The sequence below is a fragment of the Salmo salar genome, chromosome ssa23 (assembly GCF_905237065.1).
Source record: "Salmo salar chromosome ssa23, Ssal_v3.1, whole genome shotgun sequence".
In the NCBI taxonomy this organism is placed as follows: Eukaryota; Metazoa; Chordata; class Actinopteri; order Salmoniformes; family Salmonidae; genus Salmo; species Salmo salar.
This window is the reverse complement of record NC_059464.1, coordinates 3,705,233-3,728,395: the sequence shown is the minus strand read 5'-3', so window position 1 is coordinate 3,728,395 and position 23,163 is coordinate 3,705,233. Positions and strand designations below refer to the sequence as shown.

The window sequence follows — 23,163 nt, the reverse complement described above, 5'->3', positions numbered from 1 at the left end:
CATCTCCTGCAGAGTGTGATTAAGAAACATGTGTCTCAGAGTTTTGTACGGTTGTATACTCCTCCAACGCCACTAATTTCTCCCCCATTTCTGACAGCTAGTAAACACTTGACTTACCTCCCAGAAGATTGGGACCGAGTGACAGTAAACGGAAGGTGTCAGAAGGTGGCTGCTTATCAAGCATTGGGACCCAAAGTCTACATCGTAACAAGGGTGTTCACAAACGGGTGGGGTGTAGATCGGCCTCGGGGTGAGCGATGTGTACCTAACTTGAGCACAGGAAAGTATTATCCACAGGTACCAACTGTAGCAGAACACAGGAGGTCATTGGAGATGTTGGTGGCTAAGGACCAGGGAATGAACTGAGAGACAGGTAGGGAGTATCTAAAAGGTTCAGTCCTATACCTATCAGTAAACCACAAAGATAATAGGAGAGCAGGAGACAGATTCCGGGCAATAGCTATTCTCACGGCTGTCGCTGTAGGGACAGTAACTGAAGGAGCAGAACTAGTAGCAAAAGATGTTATATTGACAGCATGGAATTGGACTACTGCTCAAATGAGGGGTATTGTGAGATATGCGTCAGGAGCAGTGTTAGTAATAGCAGGGGTTACTTTGGTGATATTGTTGGGATATAATGTGCTGAGGGCATTGATGTTAAAATGACTACACAGTGTTGAGTTACCTCAAGATGAGGTAAAATTGATTAAGGCTACCGCACGTATATATATCGGGTGGCTATGGAGGAAGATGATGGGGAGCAAAGTGAGAATGACATGGCTTGGGAACACCTCTTGGATCCTGTAGTCTGACGAGGAAGACAGGGCAATAGCATGAGGAGGCTTTTTAGGGCTTTTATTTTTGCCAACCTCAGCAGAAAGGTATCCGGAAGGCATAGTCAGGCTAAGAGAGAGTGGGAATTGTCATGTTATCAAACTTTGGGTTGTCATGCATATATAATTGTGCATTTCTTAACATGTTATTAATGCTGTTATATTTTGTGTATTTTTGTTGCTTTCCAAGTCTCATGCTATCACTCTCTTAGGAACCAGAAGGCGAAAGTGGAGAAACTAAAAGCAGCTCCAGCTGAAGTGGAGGAAGCCAACAGCTTCAGCTGGAATGTCATTCTGTTGTGTGATGAGAGATGGAAATAAGATTGTGTATGGTGTGTTCATAGAACAGAGGCCATAAGTCTCATAGTTTGTAAACATCACGGTGAATGTTTTGTTATCATTGTTTGTTCATTTATAATCATGTTTTTTTTGTTCATGTTTTGTTATCATTGTTTGTTCTTTTATAAGTAATTTCCAAGTTTATGTAAGTTGAACATTAGGAAGCTATTGTTCAAGACAGGGGACTGTTGGGTTCTGAGAATATGAAATATACACGGCTCAAAAAAATAAAGGCAACACCTGCAAGAGGAAGGCATTAATGCTATGGACTGGCCCGCCCGTTCCCCAGACCTGAATCCAATTGAGCGCATCTGGGACATCATGTCTCGCTCCATCCACCAACGCCACGTTGCACCACAGACTGTCCAGGAGTTGGCGGATGCTTTAGTCCAGGTCTGGGAGGAGGAGCATGCCCATCAGGAGCATGCCCAGGCGTTGTAGGGAGGCCATACAGGCACGTGGAGGCCACACACACTACTGAGCCTCATTTTGACTTGTTTTAAGGACATTACATCAAAGTTGGATCAGCCTGTAGTGTGGTTTTCCACTTTAATTTTGAGTGTGATTCCAAATCCAGACCTCCATGGGTTGATAAATTGGATTTCCATTGATTATTTGTGTGTGATTTTGTTGTCAGCACATTCAACTATGTAAAGAAAAAAGTATTTAATAAGATTATTTCATTCATTCAGATCTAGGATGTGTTATTTTAGTGTTCCCTTTATTTTTTTGAGCAGTATACTTATTCATGTCACTGATGGAGTGCTGAGGTTTAGAGGGTCTACACCAGAAGTTAATAGTTATAGGAGGAAGGTATATAGTGTGTGCAATTAAGCTTGGAATGTGTTGAGTGCAGGGAAGCGATTACATGGGGCAGGCATTGATAAGGGGAGAGAGCCATGGATTAGTGATGGAGGGTGTTGAGGTCAGGTCACCTGAAGGGAGAAATAAAAGTTTATGGCCTGTATCACTAGTGTCCTTCCTAGCAGTAAAGAACGATGTTTGTACAGATGTGTAGGAGGAGACTCAGCCTATGAGGAAGGGTTAAATATCAGTGCTTGTGTGAAAATGTCTTTGACTAATGCAGCTGTATTGATCCTCTGGGAAGAATAAACTTGGTTAAGCTTTCATAGTGTCTGTTGAGTTTTTCACTCTGAGAATTAGAACCTAACAGAGGGTTGTCTATGGTGATAGGTGGGATGGACTGAGAGTGGCTGAGAGTTGAGATTAAAGAGTTTATGTTTGATAATGTATTAGTGTTTTGTGACTGCTTTATATAAAAGTACCATGTATGTAAAATGTGTATGCAAAATGTGTATGTAAAATGTATATGTAAAATGTATTGTAAAAAAATTACGAAAATAATCATTAAACTGTCTTTCTGTTCTTATTAAACAGACAGTGTGGTAATTTTTTTAGATCATTATTGCTCTGGACACGAGCACCACCACGAGCAAACCGATAACAGCTTGGTCAGCATGAGGATTTGGGCTGTGTTGGCTCCTTCTCCAATGTCTTAGCTTTCAGTGTACCTGCAAACAACCTGAACCAGGGCCTAAAACAACAGGCTGATTTCATTTCAATGCACTGAGAAGGAAACATTTTGGGAAGAGAACGGAGTGTGATGTTTCCAGTCTCGGCTCTTGGTAGAGAGACAATCACTAAATTGTTAAGAAATAATGTGAGCCGCAGTTTTCTGCTTGGCTCTAGTTTAGATGTGAGACATAGTTCTGTGTGTGTGTGTGTGTGTGTGTGTGTTTAAGGGTGATTTGGGGATGGGGGGTATGTGACGCTTTTGAAGAGGCCATATGTTGTTCCCAGCTTGCTGTTGCCGCGCCGATGGGTTTTGATAATTTAACAAATTTTGACAATGTGCCAGTTGAGCTCTACCTCAGATCGTGCGCTGTCTGTGTGTGTAGGTGTGAGAGTGTCTCTGTGTGTGTGATCCCCTCTCACATTCCAGGCCGAATGCTGTCACCTTGTTCTCTGAGAGCTGCTACTCCGATGCCAAGTTCACTGGGCTCTCCCTTTCATACAAACACACGCACTTATCAATCAAATGTATTTATAAAGCCCTTCTTACATCGGCTGATGTCACAAAGTGCTGTATAGAAACCCAGCCTAAAACCCCAAACAGCAAGCAATGCAGGTGTAGAAGCACGGTGGCTATATATTTATTCACACGTACCACACCAACAAATCTCCACAAAAACACTGATATATGTAGCACTAACAGAAAAACCCTAGCACACCACAAATAAACTAAAGAAATGATCAATGAAATTAGGCATTTCTCCAAACTTCTTCCCAAACATTGAAATGCACACACACTCCGACATGTTAAGTACAAAGCTGGGACGTAGGCAGGCTCTCAGAGCACGGCTGGCCAGTGTAGAGTAGAGCCTGCCTGACAGGTACCATACCTCCATGGCTCCAGGTGGAGCTAATGAACTACAGCTTTACTAACTTTTATAATTTCACATTCCATTGTTCTTATCTATGGACACAAAGTCGAAGTGAGTGAAGCTGGGGAGATTGTACCTGTGAAGCACATGGATTGATTGTAATCCATACCCAAAAAATATGTGACTGGCATGCCGCCTATGCTTTAGTCACAATGCGCAAGAACAGAAATGTTGTCTTACCATATGAGTAACAAAAGACATTGAAACTAACCCTTAAGAATAAATAATTAACACATTTATTCAATTTCATGTTATAGCTTTAACTTTTGGCTTTAAAATAGTAGCTTTAAATAGAATTCAGAGGAGAGGTGCACTGATTCAATGTGATGGAATTTAGGGGGTGATACTGTGGGTAGCCTACCCCCTGTCCTCCCAACACCCCCTCACCCTCCTCACCCCTCACTGGGCTACTTCCTCCTAGGAGAACTGGGCAAAAACAGGTTTAATCAATGTTGTTTCCACCTCATTTCAACAACAACAACAACAAATGTGATGACTTTGAATCAATGTGGAAAACTGATTGGATTTGCAAAAATCCATCAATGTAAGGGAATTTCGCATTTCTTTCATCCATTTTTTTTTAACCAAAACTAGATATTGAAATGATGTCTGTGCCCAGTGGGATAGATAAGAGTGTCTTTAGTGGTGACATCCCCTGTCCTGTCCCTGTCCCCCTAGCCCTATCTCTAGCCTCTAAACACATTCCTACTGACCTGTAAAAAACTGAAAACACCATATAAATAAGAGGCCACATACACTATTTAATATCATGGTCAAGGCAAAAAGGGTTTGCTAAAGGAATATGTGAAAATGTAATATTATGGAAACAAATGCCAAACCATAATGGCAATTTAAAAAAGTGAATATGATAATCCTCTACATTTCTTGGTCATTTTTTATATATAAGACACGTAAACAATGTAAAAAAAAAAATCATTGAGTTAACAAAGCCTCATACAAACATAGTCTCTTTTTTGTTTTCTTGAGTAAGGCATCTCCAAAATGTAAATAAATTAAATGTAATTTAAAATCAAAAATTATATTTGATATTGAACTTATCAGCCTATAAAGGTGTTCAATATTATCATTTTAGGCCTAATAATTCCATATGAAAATATTTATTAAAACATGGTGGCATGCATGTTTAGTATTTTGCCTCTTACTTTCTTGCGAAAGTATTCACCCCCCTTGGCATTTTTCCTACTTTGTTGCCTTACAACCTGGAATTAAAATAGATTTCTGGGGGGTTTATATCATTTGATTTACACAACATGCCAACCACTTTGAAGATGCAAAATATTTTTTATTGTGAAACAAACAAGAAATAAGACAAAAAAACTGAAAACTTGAGCGTGTATAACTAAACTGCTCCAGTTCCTTCAAGTTGGATGGGTTCAGCAATCTTTAAGTTGTACCTCAGGTTCTCAATTCGATTGAAGTCTGAGCTTTGACTAGGCCATTTGTACGTGTCACGGTTGTCGTAGGAATGAGCGGACCAAAGTGCAGCGTGTGTGTCGTTCCACATTTTATATATTGTTATCCACGTCGGCACCAACGATGTTAGGATGAAACAGTCAGAGGTCACCAAGCGCAACATAGCTTCAGCGTGTAAATCAGCTAGAAAGATGTGTCGGCATCGATTAATTGTCTCTGGCCCCCTCCCAGTTAGGGGGAGTGATGAGCTCTACAGCAGAGTCTCACAACTCAATCGCTGGTTGAAAACTGTTTTCTGCCCCTCCCAAAAGATAGAATTTGTAGATAATTGGCCCTCTTTCTGGGACTCACCCACAAACAGGACCAAGCCCGGCCTGTTGAGGAGTGACGGACTCCATCCTAGCTGGAGGGGTGCTCTCATCTTATCTACGAACATAGACAGGGCTCTAACTCCTCTAGCTCCACAATGAAATAGGGTGCAGGCCAGGCAGCAGGCTGTTAGCCAGCCTGCCAGCTTAGTGGAGTCTGCCACTAGCACAGTCAGCGTAGTCAGCTCAGCTTTCCCCATTGAGACCGTGTCTGTGCCTCGATCTAGGTTGGGCAAAATTAAAAATGGCGGTGTTCGCTTTAGCAATCTCACTAGTATAAAGACCTCCTCCATTCCTGCCATTATTGAAAGAGATTGTGATAACTCACATCTCAAAATTGGGTTACTTAATGTTAGATCCCTCACTTCCAAGGCAGTTATAGTCAATGAACTAATCACTGATAATAATCTTGATGTGATTGGCCTGACTGAAACATGGCTTAAGCCTGATGAATTTACTGTGTTAAATGAGGCCTCACCCCTGGTTACATTAGTGACCATAGCCCCGTGCATCCGGCAAAGGCGGAGGTGTTGCTAACATTTACGATAGCAAATTTCAATTTACAAAAAAAAAACAACAATGACGTTTTTCGTCTTTTGAGCTTCTAGTCATGAAATCTATGCAGCCTACTCACTCACTTTTTATAGCTACTGTTTATAGGCCTCCTGGGCCATATGAAGTGTTCCTCACTGAGTTCCCTGAATTCCTATCGGATCTTGTAGTCATAGCAGATAATATTCTAATTTTTGGTGACTTTAACATTCACATGGAAAAGTCCACAGACCCACTCCAAAAGGCTTTCGGAGCCATCATCGACTCAGTGGGTTTTCTCCAACATGTCTCTGGACCTACTCACTGCCACAGTCATACTCTGGACCTAGTTTTGTCCCATGGAATAAATGTTGTGGATCTAAATGTTTTTCCTCATAATCCTGGACTATCGGACCACCATTTTATTACGTTTGCAATTGCAACAAATAATCTGCTCAGACCCCAACCAAGGAGCATTAAAAGTCCTGCTATAAATTCTCAGACAACCCAAAGATTCCTTGATGCCCTTCCAGACTGCCTCTGCCTACCCAAGGACGTCAGAGGACAAAAATCAGTTAACCACCTAACCGAGGAACTCAATTTAACCTTGCGCAATACCCTAGATGCAGTTGCACCCCTAAAAACTAAAAACATCTGTCATAAGAAACTAGCTCCCTGGTATACAGAAAATACACAAGCTCTGAAGCAAGCTTCCAGAAAATTGGAACGGAAATGGCGCCACACCAAACTGGAAGTCTTCCGACTAGCTTGGAAAGACAGTACCGTGCAGTATCGAAGAGCCCTTACTGCTGCTCGATCATCCTATTTTTCCAACTTAATTGAGGAAAATAAGAACAATCCGAAATTTCTTTTTGATACTGTCGCAAAGCTAACTAAAAAGCAGCCTTCGCAAATGGAGGATGGCTTTCACTTCAGCAGTAATAAATTTATGAACTTCTTTGAGGAAAAGATCATGATCATTAGAAAGCAAATTACAGACTCCTCTTTAAATCTGGGTATTCCTCCAAAGCTCCATTGTCCTGAGTCTGCACAACTCTGCCAGGACCTAGGATCAAGGGAGATACTAAAGTGTTTTAGTACTATATCTCTTGACGCAATGATGAAAATAATCATGGCCTCCAAACCCTCAAGCTGCATACTGGACCCTATTCCAACTAAACTATTGAAAGAGCTGCTTCCTGTGCTTGGCCCTCCTATGTTGAACATAATAAACGGCTCTCTATCCACCGGATGTGTACCAAGCTCACTAAAAGTGGCAGTAATAAAGCCTCTCTTGAAAAAGCCGAATCTTGATCCAGAAATTATAAAAAACTATCGGCCTATATCGAATCTTCCATTCCTCTCAAAAATTTTAGAAAAAGCTGTTGCACAGCAACTCACTGCCTTCCTGAAGACAATCAATGTATACGAAACGCTTCAGTCTGGTTTTAGACCCCATCATAGCACTGAGACTGCACTTGTGAAGGTGGTAAATTACCTTTTAATGACGTCAGACCGAGGCTCTGCATCTGTCCTCGTGCTCCTAGATCTTAGTGCCGCTTTTGATACCATCGATCACCACATTCTTTTGGAGAGATTGGAAACCCAAATTGGTCTACATGGACAAGTTCTGGCCTGGTTTAGATCTTATCTGTCGGAAAGATATCAGTTTGTCTCTGTGAATGGTTTGTCCTCTGACAAATCAATTGTAAATTTCGGTGTTCCTCAAGGTTCCGTTTTAGGACCACTATTGTTTTCACTATATATTTTACCTCTTGGGGATGTCATTCGAAAACATAATGTTAAATTTCACTGCTATGCGGACGACACACAGCTGTACATTTCAATGAAACATGGTGAAGCCCCAAAATTGCCCTCGCTAGAAGCCTGTGTTTCAGACATAAAGAAGTGGATGGCTGCAAACTTTCTACTTTTAAACTCGGACAAAACAGAGATGCTTGTTCTAGGTCCCAAGAAACAAAGAGATCTTCTGTTGAATCTGACAATTAATCTGGATGGTTGTACAGTCGTCTCAAATAAAACTGTGAAGGACCTCGGCGTTACTCTGGACCCTGATCTCTCTTTTGAAGAACATATCAAGACTGTTTCAAGGACAGCTTTTTTCCATCTACGTAACATTGCAAAAATCCGAAATTTTCTGTCCAAAAATGACGCAGAAAAATTAATCCATGCTTTTGTTACTTCTAGGCTGGACTACTGCAATGCTCTACTTTCCGGCTACCCGGATAAAGCACTAAATAAACTTCAGTTAGTGCTAAATACGGCTGCTAGAATCCTGACTAGAACCAAAAAATTTGATCATATTACTCCAGTGCTAGCCTCCCTACACTGGCTTCCTGTTAAGGCAAGGGCTGATTTCAAGGTTTTACTGCTAACCTACAAAGCATTACATGGGCTTGCTCCTACCTATCTTTCCGATTTGGTCCTGCCGTACATACCTACACGTACGCTACGGTCACAAGACGCAGGCCTCCTAATTGTCCCTAGAATTTCTAAGCAAACGGCTGGAGGTAGGACTTTCTCCTATAGAGCTCCATTTTTATGGAATGGTCTGCCTACCAATGTGAGAGACGCAGACTCAGTCTCAACCTTTAAGTCTTTACTGAAGACTTATCTCTTCAGTAGGTCCTATGATTAAGTATAGTCTGGCCCAGGAGTGTGAAGGTGAACGGAAAGGCTGGAGCAACGAACCGCCCTTGCTGTCTCTGCCTTGCCGGTTCCCCTCTTTCCACTGGGATTCTCTGCCTCTAACCCTTTTACAGGGGCTGAGTCACTGGCCTACTGGTGTTCTTCCATGCCGTCCATGGGAGGGGTGCGTCACTTGAGTGGGTTGAGTCACTGACGTGGTCTTCCTGTCTGGGTTGTCGCCCCCCCTTGGGTTGTGCCATGGCGGAGATCGTTGTGGGCTATACTCGGCCTTGTCTTAGGACGGTAAGTTGGTGGTTGGAGACATCCCTCTAGTGGTGTGGGGGCTGTGCTTTGGCAAAGTGGGTGGGGTTATATCCTGCCTGTTTGGCCCTGTCCGGGGTATCATCGGATGGGGCCACAGTGTCTTCTGATCCCTCCTGTCTCAGCCTCCAGTATTTATGCTGCAGTAGTTTATGTGTCGGGGGCTAGGGTCAGTCTGTTACATCTGGAGTATTTCTCTTGTCTTATCCGGTGTCCTGTGTGTATTTAAATATGCTCTCTCTAATTCTCTCTTTCTCTCTTTCTGTCTTTCTCTCGGAGGACCTGAGCCCTAGGACCATGCCTCAGGACTACCTGGTATGATGACTCCTTGCTGTCCCCAGTCCACCTGGCCGTGCTGCTGCTCCAGTTTCAACTGTTCTGCCTGCGGCTATGGAACCCTGACCTGTTCACCGGACGTGCTTGTTGCACCCTCGACAACTACTATGATTATTATTATTTGACCATGCTGGTCATTTATGAACATTTTAACATTTTGACCATGTTCTGTTATAATATCCACCCTGCACAGCCAGAAGAGGACTGGCCACCCCTCATAGCCTGGTTCCTCTCTAGGTTTCTTCCTAGGTTTTTGGCCTTTCTAGGGAGTTTTTCCTAGGGATTTTTTCCTAGCCACCGTGCTTCTTTCACATGCTTTGCTTGCTGTTTGGGGTTTTAGGCTGGGTTTCTGTACAGCACTGAGAATATCAGCTGATGTACGAAGTTCTATATAAAAATAAATTTGATTTGATTTGATTTGATTTATACTGTGAAACTATGCAATACATAAATAAACTCAATGACAAAAACAACAAACCGTGACGCAGAGGTGAGACATACACTACTCAAAATTAATCTCCCACAAACCCAGGTGGGACAAACACCAACTTAAATATGACCTCCAATTAGAGTCAACGATGACCAACTGCCTCTAATTGGAGATCATCCCAAACACAGCCCAACATAGAAATACAAAACTAGAACAACCCAACATAGAAATACAAAACTAGACCATAACATAGAAAAACTCAACTAGAAAAACCCCCTGTCACGCCCTGACCTACTCTACCATAGAAAATAACAGCCTACTATGGTCAGGACGTGACAGTACGTTGGCTAATAGGACCGATGGTAAAGGGAGATTACCCGCTCGCCTCCGGATCCTTACAAGGCAACCGGACCTTCATCCCCGATATCTCCGTCTCTCTCTCCTGCTAATTATGGGGATGAGGGCCTTGTCGTGCATCTAAAATAAATCCTTCTAGTCCGACTCGTTAAAGAAAAAGTATTCCTCCAGTACGGAGTGAATAATCGCTGTCCTGATATCTAGAAACTATTTTCGGTCATAAGACACAGTGGCAGAAACATTATGTACGAAATAAGTTACAAATAATGCAAAAAAACACACACAATAGCACAATTGGTTAGGGGATTGTAAAACGGCAGCCATCTCCTCCGGTGCCATTAGTTGAATAATAGTGCAGCTCTAGTGCCCACTGTCGCATGCCTAGGCTAATACAGATAGAACAGGGATTTGTGTCATGTGATTTGATACGGTACTTCGACCATCTCCATGAGGAAGGTGTCCATGGGAGTGTCTCCTATCAGCTTGAAGAAGAACAGGTGCCCCAGACACTTAAGGCCTATGGAGAGCAGGGTGAGGAGACACAGCAACAGTTTGGCAAACCTAGGAGGAGGGAGAATAGAATGTAACTTTATTGTCCACATTTTCCTTTGACATCACCTTACAAAAATGAGAAGGGATCTGGGCATAAAACATCTTAAGTGTTTCCTTTAAGGGTTTACCTAAAGGATTACTTTTTCCTTACCTAAGGGAATTGTTTAAGGCTATTGCATAGAGCCCCTCAATTATTTCCTTAGGTAAGGGCATACTTAAGGGATTTGAAGGCGTGTACAGTGGCTTACGAAAGTATTCACCCCCTTGGAATTTTTCCTATTTTGTTGTCTTACAACCTGGAATTAAACTACATTTTTTGAGGGTTTGTATCATTTGATTTACACAACATGCCTACCACTTTGAAAATGCAAAATATTTTGTATTGTGAAACAAACAAGAAATAAGACAACAAAAACAGAAACCTTGAGTGTGCATAACTATTAATTTAATGGTGCTCTGTGGGATGTTTCTGATATTATTTTATAACCAAACCCTGATCTGTACTTCTCCACAACTTTGTCCCTGACCTGTTTGGAGAGCTCCTTGGTCTTCATGGTGCCGCTTGCTTGATGGTGCCCCTTGCTTAGTGGTGTTGCAGACTCTGGAGCATTTCAGAACACTAATTTGGACTATTTTGTGTATGTTCATTACATGAAATCCAAATAAAAATCTATTTAAATTACAGGTTGTAATGCAACAAAATAGGAAAAAACACCAAGTGGGATTAATACTTTTGCAAGGCACTGTATGGCAGAAAGAGTACCTGGTTACCATGGAGTTGGTCTGATTCACTGACTAAACGTCTCATCAAAAAGATCGCTTTCATTTTGTGAGGTAGCAAAATAGAACTTCTACAATCAAGACAGGATAACCAAATTGCTTCAGAAGATAATAAACCACATTTCTTGTAGTTACTTTTTTCTCCACTTGTTTATATTACTTTCCAGTACGTCAAGCTAGCTTACAGAGTAGCTATATCTAACTAGCCAGCTAGCTTTGTAGCCATGGATTGTGCACAGTGGCAGTCGGTGCCATTTAAGATGAGGGAGGATGATTTTTTTTTATGACTGTCATTCATATCCCATTCACCCAGTTCAATGTAACAGTGATACGTTTAGGCTACTACATGATACTCACATTTTCCCTATACCCATCATGAGGTTGCTACAACCTAAACTATGAATGAAAGTTTAAAACGTAGGTGCACACAGGTCAAGAGAACATTTTGAGTTGACAGAAAGGGACACATTCAATACCGCCTTGCTCACTCTTGCCTGCAGCTAGCTGATCTAGGGTGTAATCATTAGTCCATTAGTTTCTTTTGGACAAATTCAGGTGTTTATCCACGTTTCATTCCGTTTGTTTCTGTTTAAGAAACGGTTTTTTTTTCAACAGAATCAGCGGAATGAATACACCTGTGATCGCACATAACAGTTTCATAGCAGCCACGTTGTATTCCTTCTCACATCTATGCGATCTCCTCCTCTCACCTTTTCCCTTCGCTTGTGGACTTCAATGCACAACACATCTGATGTACGTGACCAGGCGAAAAAACCTTTCCAAGCCAAACAATATCATAAGCGCTACAGACAGCCTACATCAGTGTCACCATATTAGCTAAAGTAACATCAGTCAACATAGCTAATAGAACTAACAAGTTAGTAAACCCGCTACAATCATGCAGAAACGTTACAGTGTACAGTCAACTAACCAGTTTAGCACTTACACTGGCGGTCCTCGGTGGCAATACGTTTGTAAAACCAAAAGCTTACCTTGACTTGGAAAAGTTCCAGTGTTGTGTTGGATAGTCATAGCCAGCTAGCTAACACAGCATCCCTCTCTTTGAGCAGGGTGTTTGAGTAGACTAAACTATCTAGCTGCATTTTCTAGCTAAGTAAGTGAAACTGAAAGTGAAAAGAAAAATGACTACATTTCTCTCTCTCTTGCTTCTTCATTTTGGAAGAAATGAATTTGTTCAAAACTGTTCAACTATTGTCTTTCTCTCGCTTTGAGTCAACTACTTACCACAATTTATGCACTACATTGCTAGCTAGCTGTTGCTTTTTGTTTCAGTACAAAATTCATTCGCTGATCCATTCAATGGATGGACAACATGTCAGTTCATTCTGCAAGAGCTCTGATAGGTTGATAGGTATATGATAGTCTATGAAAGAAAGTGAGAACCATGAGCCTCCTAGGTTTTATATTGAAGTCAACGTAGCCAGAGAAGGGCGGAAGCTATCTGTTCTCAGGCTACACCATGATGCTACCTAACAGAGTGCTGTTGAGGCTACTGTAGACATTCATTGCAAAACAGTGTGTTTTAATAAACTATTTGGTGACGTGAATATATTTAACTTAAGATGTTTTATGAAACCGGGCCCAGATACTGTATACATCATGCACATTGAAAACAGTCAGCCTAGTACCTTCAGCCTTGACTTTTTCCACATTTTGTTACGTTACAGCCTTATGGATTAAATATATACTGTTTATATATATTTTTTGTAATCTACACACAATACCCCATAATGACAAAATGAAAACAGGTTTTTAGACATTTTTGCTCATTTATTCAAAATAAAAATACAGAAATACCTCATTTACATAAGTATTCAGACCCTTTGCTATGAGACTCAAAAGTGAGCTCAGGTGCATCCTGTTTCCATTGATCATCCTTGAGATGTTTCTACAACTTGATTGGAGTCCACCTGTGGTAAATTCAATTTATTGGACATGATCTGTCAACTGTGGGACATGTCTATATAAAGTCCCACAGTTCACAGCGCATGTCAGAGCAAAAACCAAGCGATGAGGTAGAAGGAATTGTCCGTAGAGCTCCGAGACAGGATTGGTCGAGGCACAGATCTGGGGAAGGGTACCAAAAAATGTCTGCAGTATTGAAGGTCCCCAAGTGCAGAGGAGCCTCCATTATTCTTAAATGGAAGAAGTTTGGAACTATCAACAGTCTTCCTAGAGCTGGCCGCCCGGCCAATCGGGAGTGAAAGGCCTTGGTCAGGGAGGTGACCAAGAACCCGATGGTTCAGAGTTCCTCTGTGGAGATGGGAGAACCTTCCAGAAGGACAAGCATCTCTGCAGCACTCCACCAATCAGACCTTTATGGTAGAATGGCCAGACAGAAGCCACTCCTCAGTAAAAAGCACATGACAGCTCGCTTTGAGTTTGTCAAAAGGCACCTAAAGACTCACAGACCATGAGAAACAAGATTTTCTGGTCTGATGAAACCAAGATCTTTGGCCTGAATGCCAAGCGTCACGTTTGGAGGAAACCTGGCACCATCTCTACGGTGAAGCATGGTGGTGGCAGCGTCATGCTGTAAGGATGTTTTTCAGAGGCAGGGACTGGGAGACTAGTGAGGATTGAGGAAAAGATGAATGGAGCAAAGTACAGTGAGATCTTTGATGAAAACCTGCTCCAGAGTGCTCAGGACCTTAGACTGGGGATTAAGGTTTGTCTTCCAACAGGACAACGACCCTAAGCACACAGCCAAGACAAGGCAGGAGTGGCTTCGGGATAAGTCACTGAATGTCCTTGTGTGGCCCAGCCAGAGCCCGAACTTGAACCCAATCTAACATCTCTGGAGAGACCTGAAAATAGCTGTGCAGCAACGCTCCCATCCAACCTGACAGAGCTTGAGAGGATCTGCAGAGAGGAATAGGAGAAACTCCCCAAATACAGGCTTGCCAAGCTTGTTGCGTCATACCCAAGAAGACTCGAGGCTGTAATCGCTGCCAAAGGTGCGTCAACAAAGTACTGAGTAAAGGGTCTAGATACTTATGTAAATGTGATATTTCCGATTTGTATTTTTAATACATTTGCAAAAATGTCTTAAAACCTGTTTTTGCTTTGTCATTATGGGCTATTGTGTGTAGATTGATAAGGTGTAAAAAACTATTGAATCCATTTTAGAATGAGGCTGTAACGTAACAAAATGTGAAAAAAGTCAAAGGGTCTGAATACTTTCCGAATGCACTGTAAATGTAAACACATAGAGAACAAGTAAACACTGCCTATATTACATTGTATACTTTGATGGTGAAGTCACAAGAAACAAAGATTAAACCTGGCTATGACCATGTCATAATAGTCTTATATTCCCTTCTTTGTTCATGTCCTCTTTTCAAGGAATGGCTCACTTTCCTTTTTCCCCATGACCACAGATAATTGAGAGTGCCTGATATCTGTCCATAACATTACAGTTAACAAACCATGTATTTGAAATAAAGATAAATAAATAAACATAAAGGAGAAAATGGAAGTTATCAGATTGTATTGGGATGTGTCCTGTGTGTATGAGCTGAGTAATGTAACTGCCAGGCTAGCCTAGCGGTTAGAGCATTGGGCCACTAACCAAAAGGTTGCTAGATCAAATCCCTGAGCTGCCCCTGAACAAGGCAGCTTAACCCACTGTTTCTAGGCTGTCATTGTAAATAAGAATTTGTTCTTAACCTTTTAGGCCTAGATGTCCTGCTAGCGGGACAACTTCCTTTGAAACTGGAGGGCGCGCAATTCAAATAAATAATCATAAAAATGATGGATATTAAACATTTAGGTACATATAAGTGTCTTATATCGGTTGAAAGCTTAAATTCCTGTTAATCTAACTACACTGTCTGATTTACAGTAGCTATTACAGCGAAAACATGCCATGCGATTGTTTGAGGACAGCATCCCACATCAAAGTATTTTTCCACCGGCACAGCTTTCATAAATTCACATATAGCGATTAAATATTCACTTACTTATTGAAAATCTTACTCTGATTTGTCATCCAAAGGGTCCCAGCTAAAAACATGTAGTGTCGTTTTGTTAGATAAAATCCTTCTTTATATCCAAAAAAGTCTGTTTAGTTGGTGCCATTGATTTGAATAATCCACTCGTTCAACATGCAGAGAAAGGAATCCAAAAATCTACCCCTAAACTTTGTTTCAACAAGTCAAAATAAGTTTCTATTTACTCCTCAGATACACTAAAATGTAATCAAACTATAATATTTCTTCCGGAAAGAAGTATGTTCAATAGGAAACCGATTTTAACAGGTCTTGTCTCACCTGTCTTCATGGTGAGCGCAAACATGAATTTCCAAGACATGTGTCCCTATACTAAAACTGATATTTCTTATTCGCTTTTGAAGTTACAAGTCTGAAACCTTGAACATAGACTGCTGACACCCTGTGGAAGCAATAGGAATCCAGGGAGCTACTTGCCTTTCTAAGACGATGGTCTCTCTCAACAACAACAAAAATCTTTGGATTTTCTCCTACCATATCTATTGTGTTATATTCTCCGACATTATTTCAACATTTCTACAAACTTCAAAGTGTTTTCTTTCAAATGGTACCAATTATATGCATATCCTGGCTTCAGGGCCTGAGCAACAGGCAGTTTACTTTGGGCACATCATTCAGGCGGAAATTGAGAAAATAGGGGCCTAAGCCCTAAGAAGTTCTGACTTGCCTGGTAAAATAAAAAATATGTTGGGACAGATTTAAACAGTTTAATGTTATAGTGCAATAAATGTATTGTTTAGTGATGTGTTGTGTAGTGGCTTTTCTGGCATGCATCCCACTTTTTTTTTCTTCCCCCCACCAAGATTTACATGCTAAAATCGTCACTGGTCAGTCCTGTTCTTTCTTTTACCTCTCTAAATCTTTCCTCTCTTCCTCTCATTCCCCATTCTGCACACACATGTGTTATGAAAGTGGCTGAAGGTGCGATCCTATTACTGGTCAAAGAGAGTGTCTGTGTTTCCTCTGTAAGATTTGCCATGCAGGTTTCTAATGTTTGTCGACAGGAGTGGGGGTGTTCGCGTAGGAAGAGAGCAGGGACCTCATTTATAAAACTGTGCGGAAAATTCACATTAAAAGGTGGCGTACGGACGAAACACAGAAAGTGCTTATGCACAAAAAATATTCAGATTTATAACACAGTGCGCACGCACATCTCACACCAGTTTCCCTTTATCACAATCAACTCGAAATTTGACACACGTGAGCGAGCGTCTTGTCCCACCCTTTTAACGCCCATAGTTGCCTATAAATTGTCACGTCCTGACCAGTAAAGGGGTCTATTTGTTATTGTAGTTTGGTCAGGACGTGGCAGAGGGTATTTGTTTTCATGGTTTTGTGTATGTGTTTAGATAGAGGGATATTTTGTGTAGAGGGTTTCTGGGGTTTAGTGGTGTAGTGTCGATGTAGAGGGGGTAGTTGATTTAGGTGGTTCGGGGTGTGTGTGTATTGTAGAGGGGTATTTGATTTATGTGTTCCGGGGTGTTGGGTATGTTCTTGTGTTTGTATTTCTAAGGGGCTGTTCTAGTTTTGTATTTCTGTGTTGGCCTGGTATGATTCTCAATCAGGAACAGCTGTACATCGTTGTTGCTGATTGAGAGTCATACTTAGGTTGCCTGTTTTCACCTGTGAGTTTGTGGGAGATTATGCTGTGTATAGCTTTGTGCCTTACTGGCCTGTTATTCATCGTTGTGTTTTGTATACGTGTTTGTTTTGGGTTTTTCCTTCTTTGTCCGTAATAAAGAAGATGAGTGTACATATTCCCGCTGCATTTTGGTCCTCTCCTTACGACTACCGTGACATAAATAGTCAGTGAAACGCCCCTAATTAATATTCTTCCATACTGACTGCCTGACGACAATGACCGCAAATCCCGACACAAAGGCCAAAAAAAGACATTTCACCCAGTGTGAAATGGAAGTTCTTGTAGGGGAGGTTGAAGCAAGAAAAAATATATTGTTTGGTGTGTGGGTATTACAAATGCCAAAAAGGTGTTAGAGTGGCAGCATGTGGCGGACGCTGTGAATGCTGCTGGCTCAGAAGGTCAAACCCTCTCAGAAATAAAAAAGACGTGGTCTGACATAAAAGTGGAGGCTAAAAGGCGCATAGCTATGCATAGCCACTTTTATGTCGGACCTCATCTCATAAATAGGGGAATCCCTCCTGAGTGGAGTAGTGACGGAGGTGGAGGGGGACACGCACACGCACACGCACCGGATGATCCAGGTATGTAATTAGTATTTAGTCGTTTGAAAAGAGTAAACCAAATGCCTTGAAGTTGTGTTTAAACATTTATTTACACAAACAATAGTGACATTTTCTATTGTTTTTAGTCGCTGCGTGTTCCAGCCAGGTCAGTGGTGCTGCAGCTGAGCAGGACCTGAGTGCTCCCAGCCCCAGCGTCTCCACTGCACCTCGTGCATCACAACCCTCCAGCAATCGTGTCCTCACAGATGTAATCCTGCAAATGCAAAGAGACACCATCGACGCTATTAACGAGGTTGCCAAGGACTTGAAGTGGGACAGGCACGGCTTGGTTTCTGCGGGTGCTTCTCTGTAAAGCTGGGCCCACTACAGCACAGAGATCCAAGAGAACAGCTCTTGGTAATCGGAACCGGCTAATAAGCCACTCATCATCATTGGAAAGTAAATATTGCTGGTCTCTGAAAATTCGCTCTCTCCAAATTCTTCAATTCGCCAAATCTTCCAACACTGCCAAAGCAGCCATTGTGCGTCATTATGCATTGTAATTGCATGCCTATTTATACCCACCCATTTTATTGTCAAAGCTTCCCAATTGCATAACACCTTCAGGTGTGGTAATTACCCTGATTGTAACTGACAATGACAGGGCCATTATCACATTGACAGTTCTGTGCAACGAACATGTGAATACAATATATGAAACTGTGCACTCGTATCTGCCCGACTGAGGCATCGAAAACAGCATCAGTTTAAACGTAATTTCTCTCAATGTTCACCTTATTATTTATGAGAATACATTTCATAACATGCAGGTATTGTTTAATAATTACAGATCCAATTAAATATGATTCCCGATTAAACTGTACAACATATTTAAGGGGTTCTTTTGCAAAAACAGATCTCTTCATTTGTATTTATTATCCTAAATCATGTTTTTTTTTGTGTGTGCACTCAAGGTAATTCTTCATATATAATACGTGAGAGGTAATATTTCAATTTATTCTACACAATGGTGTCATTTTCAAAGCGTTTCTCGAGTTTCCTCCTTCTGCCATCGGAGTCACAGTTTCTCATTTCTCCAAGTTATGTGCGTACGTATGGGTCAAAGTGTCCATGGAGGACCGCACATTCTCCCATCAAGTTTGTTTAAAAAATATATTTTGTGCCTACTCAACGTTTATAAATGAGGCCCATGAGATGTCACATTCACCAAAATGCAATTCTGATTTCTCACCAGCAGAGAGCAGAGTAGGGTCACACCATCTTTAGGCTGCACATTAACTAGGAAAGGTATTTTATGGGTTCAGTATTTGTATTTATTTATAATTATTCATCTTTAATTTAACCTTTATTTATCCAGGTACTCTCATTGAGATAAAATAAATTTTTCAGAAGAGACCTGGTCCAACCAAGTTAGCAGCAGGGGGGAACAAAGTTTCAGACAAATCTCAGACAACAATTTACAGACATAAACACACCTTAAGCAAATTATAGACATAGACACACACACATTACAATTACATACAGAGACATCATAGAGAAAATCAATCATACAGTTGAAGTCGGAAGTTTACATACACTTAAGTCGGAGTCATTAAAACTAGTTTTTTCAACCACTCGAAGAAGTTAAACTATAGTTTTGGCAAGTCGGTTAGGACATCTACTTTGTGCATGACACAAATTTTTCCAACAATTGTTTACAGACAGATTATTTCACTTATAATTCACTGTATCACAATTCCAATGGGTCAGAAGTTTACATACACTAAGTTGACTGTGCCTTTAAACAACTTGGAAAATTCCCGAAAATTATGTCATGGCTTTAGAAGCCTCTGATAGGCTAATTGACATAATTTGAGTCAATTTGAGGTGTACCTGTGGATGTACTTGAGGGCCTACCTTGAAACTCAGTGCCTCTTTGCTTGACATCATGGGAAAATCAAAAGAAACCAGCCAAGACCTCAGAAAGAAAATTGTAGACCTCCACAAGTCTGCTTCATCCTTGGGAGAAATTTCCAAATGCCTGAAGGTACCACATTCATCTGTACAAACAATAATATGCAAGTATAAACACGAAAAGTGCAAATCAATCCCAGAACAACAGCAAAGGACCTTGTGAAGATGCTGGAGGAAACAGGTACAAAAGTATCTATATCCACAGTAAAACGAGTCCTATATCGACATATCCTGAAAGGCCGCTCAGCAAAGAAGATGCCACTGCTCCAAAACCTCCATAAAAAAAGCCAGACTACGCTTTGCAACTACACATCGGGACAAAGATCGTACTTTTTGGAGAAATGTCCTCTGGTCTGATGAAACAAAAATAGAACTGTTTGGCCATAATGACAATCGCTATGTTTGGAGGTAAAAGGGGGAGGCTTGCAAGCCGAAGAACAGCATCCCAACCGTGAAGCACGGGGGTGGCAGTATCATGTTAGGGTGCTTTGCTGCGAGGAGGCACTGGTGCACTTCACAAAATAGATGGCATCATGAGGTAGGAAAATGATGTGGATATATTGAAGCGACATCAGTCAGGAAGTTAAAGCTTGGTCACAAATGGGTCTTCCAAATGGACAATGACTCCAAGCATACTTCCAAAGTTGTGGCCATCACAAAGACCTGACCTCAATCCTATAGAAATTCTTTGGGCAGAACTTAAAAAGCGTGTGCGAGCAAGGAGGCCTACAAACCTGACTCAGTTACACCAGCTCTGTCAGGAGGAATGAGCCAAAATTCACCTAACTTATTGTGGGAAGCTTGTGGAAGGCTACCCGAAACATTTGACCCAAGTTAAGCAATTGAAAGGCAATGCTACAAAATACTAATTGAGTGTATGTAATCTTCTGATCCACTGGGAATGTGATGAAAGAAAGAAAAGCTGAAATAAATCATTCTCTCTACTATTATTCTGACATTTCACATTCTTAAAATAAAGTGGTGATCCTAACTGACCTAAGACGGAATTTTTAATAGGATTAAATGTCAGGAATAGTGAAAAACTGAGTTTAAATGTATTTGGCTAAGGTGTATGTAAACTTCCCTGTTCAACTGTGTGTGCCACCTTATGAAATTGGTGGTGACAATCACATTCCTCATTAACATGAGAGTCAATCAACATTTTAGACAATATCCTGGAGTTTCAAAATGGTCTGGAGAGAGTTCCAAGACCAAGGAGCCTGAGTGACTAAAACAGTTTTTGCTATGAACCGTTCTGATTTTTGGAACTGTTAAAAGAAAGTGGGAGTGAGACCATAGCAGGTCTTTATTTCTGACCTTGAAGAAGAAGAACGTGGCAGTTAGCCTAGCTGTTAAGAGTGTAAGGATATTAACCGAAAGGCTGCTGATTCGAATCTCTGGACTGACTAGATGAAAAATGTGTTGATGTGCCCTTAACCCTAAGTTCCTGTAAGTTGCTTTGGATAAGAGCATCGGCTAAATTACGATTCCAGTGGGTCAGAAGTTGACATACACTAAGTTGACTGTGACTATAAACAGCGTGGAAAATTCCAGAAAATGATGTCATGGCTTTAGAAGCTTCTGATAGGCTGATTGACATCATTTGAGTCAATTGGAGGTGTACCTGTGGATGTATTTCAAGGCCTACCTTCAAACTCAGTGGCTCTTTGCTTGACATCATGGGAAAATCAAAAGAAATCAGCCAAGACCTCCACAAGTCTGTTTCATCCTTGGGAGCAATTTCCAAACGCCTGAAGGTACCATGTTCATCTGTACAAACAATAGTACGCAAGCATAAACCACATGGGACCACGCAGCCGTCAAACCACTCAGGAAGTGTCGTGGAAATATTGAATCAAATATTTCTCAGATACCGGAGCTTGTGAATTCAAATAAACTTTCGTACAAAAAGTAACAATCCCGAGCAATTCCATGGAAGAACTGACTCTCCATTCTTAGTACTCTGCTTTTACACAGTCTTACCCTTACGTAACATCGTCACCCCACTTTTATGTAAATGATTGATACCTTCTAGCCTTGGCCACCCTAATCTTGTTGCTTTTCTTATTGGCTCAGACATTAGGACATAGATTCTATTGGTGGCGTGACAAACAGACATGCACACTCCTACTGCAGGTCTAATGGTGCCTATAACTGATTAGCTAATGATCCTGTGCAAAGGTCTTCACAAGTTAATGTGCTCAAGTTCACAAGTTCTTGTCTATGTATGATTAACCCATGTGTATGTCCAGTAGCCTTCACAAGATCAGATATGGCCCAGACCAGTCACGTCTTGTGTTGGTCTACCATGCCTCATCCACAAGGATTCTGCTAACATTCAGTTTTTTACATGTCTAATGGTTAACTCGAAGTTGATCCAGCTTTGTACACTCACATGGGCTCAGCCTTCATTCTGCTTACACATGTACTGTATAATATCTAACCTTATATCGATTCTACATTCTACTTCAAAGAAAACAGTATAGGTACTGAAAATCACCAGATGACTGGAAATTCTCTAACATAATCCCCCCCTATGGAACTTTCACAGTTCCACACAACAAATTGTTTTAGTATAAATGAGAATTGGAGCACCTTCTGTAACGCAATTGAGGCAATCTACCTCTAATCCATTTTAACAACCTTAGCTCCAGTTTCTCATTCACACTGGTGAGTCAAGACCAAACATCTCCTTTCACATATAGTGTTAAAACCTGTTGGGGCTAGGGGGCAGTATTTGCACGGCCGGATAAAAAACGTACCCAATTTAAACTGGTTACTACTCTTGCCCAGAAACGAGAATATGCATATAATTCGTAGATTTGGATAGAAAACACTCTAAAGTTTCTAAAACTGTTTGAATGGTGTCCCACCTTGCCCAGGGAGGTTAAAGCATGTGCATTTCTTAGCCTTGCCCGAGGATATCTCAGTTGAATACAAGAAAAACAAGAAAAACAATAAACTAAACATCCTAAACCCTTATAATGTCATTCTCAATATGATACGTATACATATTGCCCTCCCTCGCAGACACCTCTCTAACAACTATTTTTGACATAAGTGAAAAACCTGTTAGAGGATTAAGGACAAACCCTATGTCACATACATGTCTAGGCGAACAGATATTCAGAAGGTCTAACATAATTTATCAATCAGCAACTGTTACATTGAGTACATGGTTATATTCTGTTATACTATGTGTATACTTTTTGGCTGGCCCACTGAGCCCAATTATACCAGCCATTTTTTATTGATTTTCACAATTTTGGGTCAATGTTTGATTCTGGGGTAGTTTCTTCACTGTGGCTACCCCAGTTGGTAAGAGATGTCCAGATTTTCTGCATCAACCCATTTTCTTGTGTTTTTTGCCATTGTCTTAGTTGGTGTACTAGTGCTAGTGGGAGGTGATTTTACAATTTCTTCTAGGTATGTCGCTGTTGCTGTCAAGGCCATTCTACCGTTCTTCATCTGTCCTGGTTTTCACTGTCTGTTAGAAAGATCATGTGCGGGCAGATAAGTTGATGGTAAGAAAGTCTCCTTCCCATTCTCCTGCGTTGTTTCTCCATCCCCTTGGACAGC

At 41.2% G+C, this 23,163-nt stretch overlaps 1 long non-coding RNA gene across 1 annotated transcript; it reads right to left on the bottom strand.

Annotated features, from left to right (window-relative positions):
* Positions 1–17,701: 17,701 nt before the first annotated feature.
* Positions 17,702–22,245, bottom strand: LOC123729850 (uncharacterized). Its single transcript, XR_006761520.1, has 2 exons — positions 21,233–22,245; positions 17,702–17,884 (listed from the first exon to the last, which is right to left on the bottom strand). It is a non-coding gene; the product is annotated as an uncharacterized lncRNA (long non-coding RNA).
* Positions 22,246–23,163: the final 918 nt, after the last annotated feature.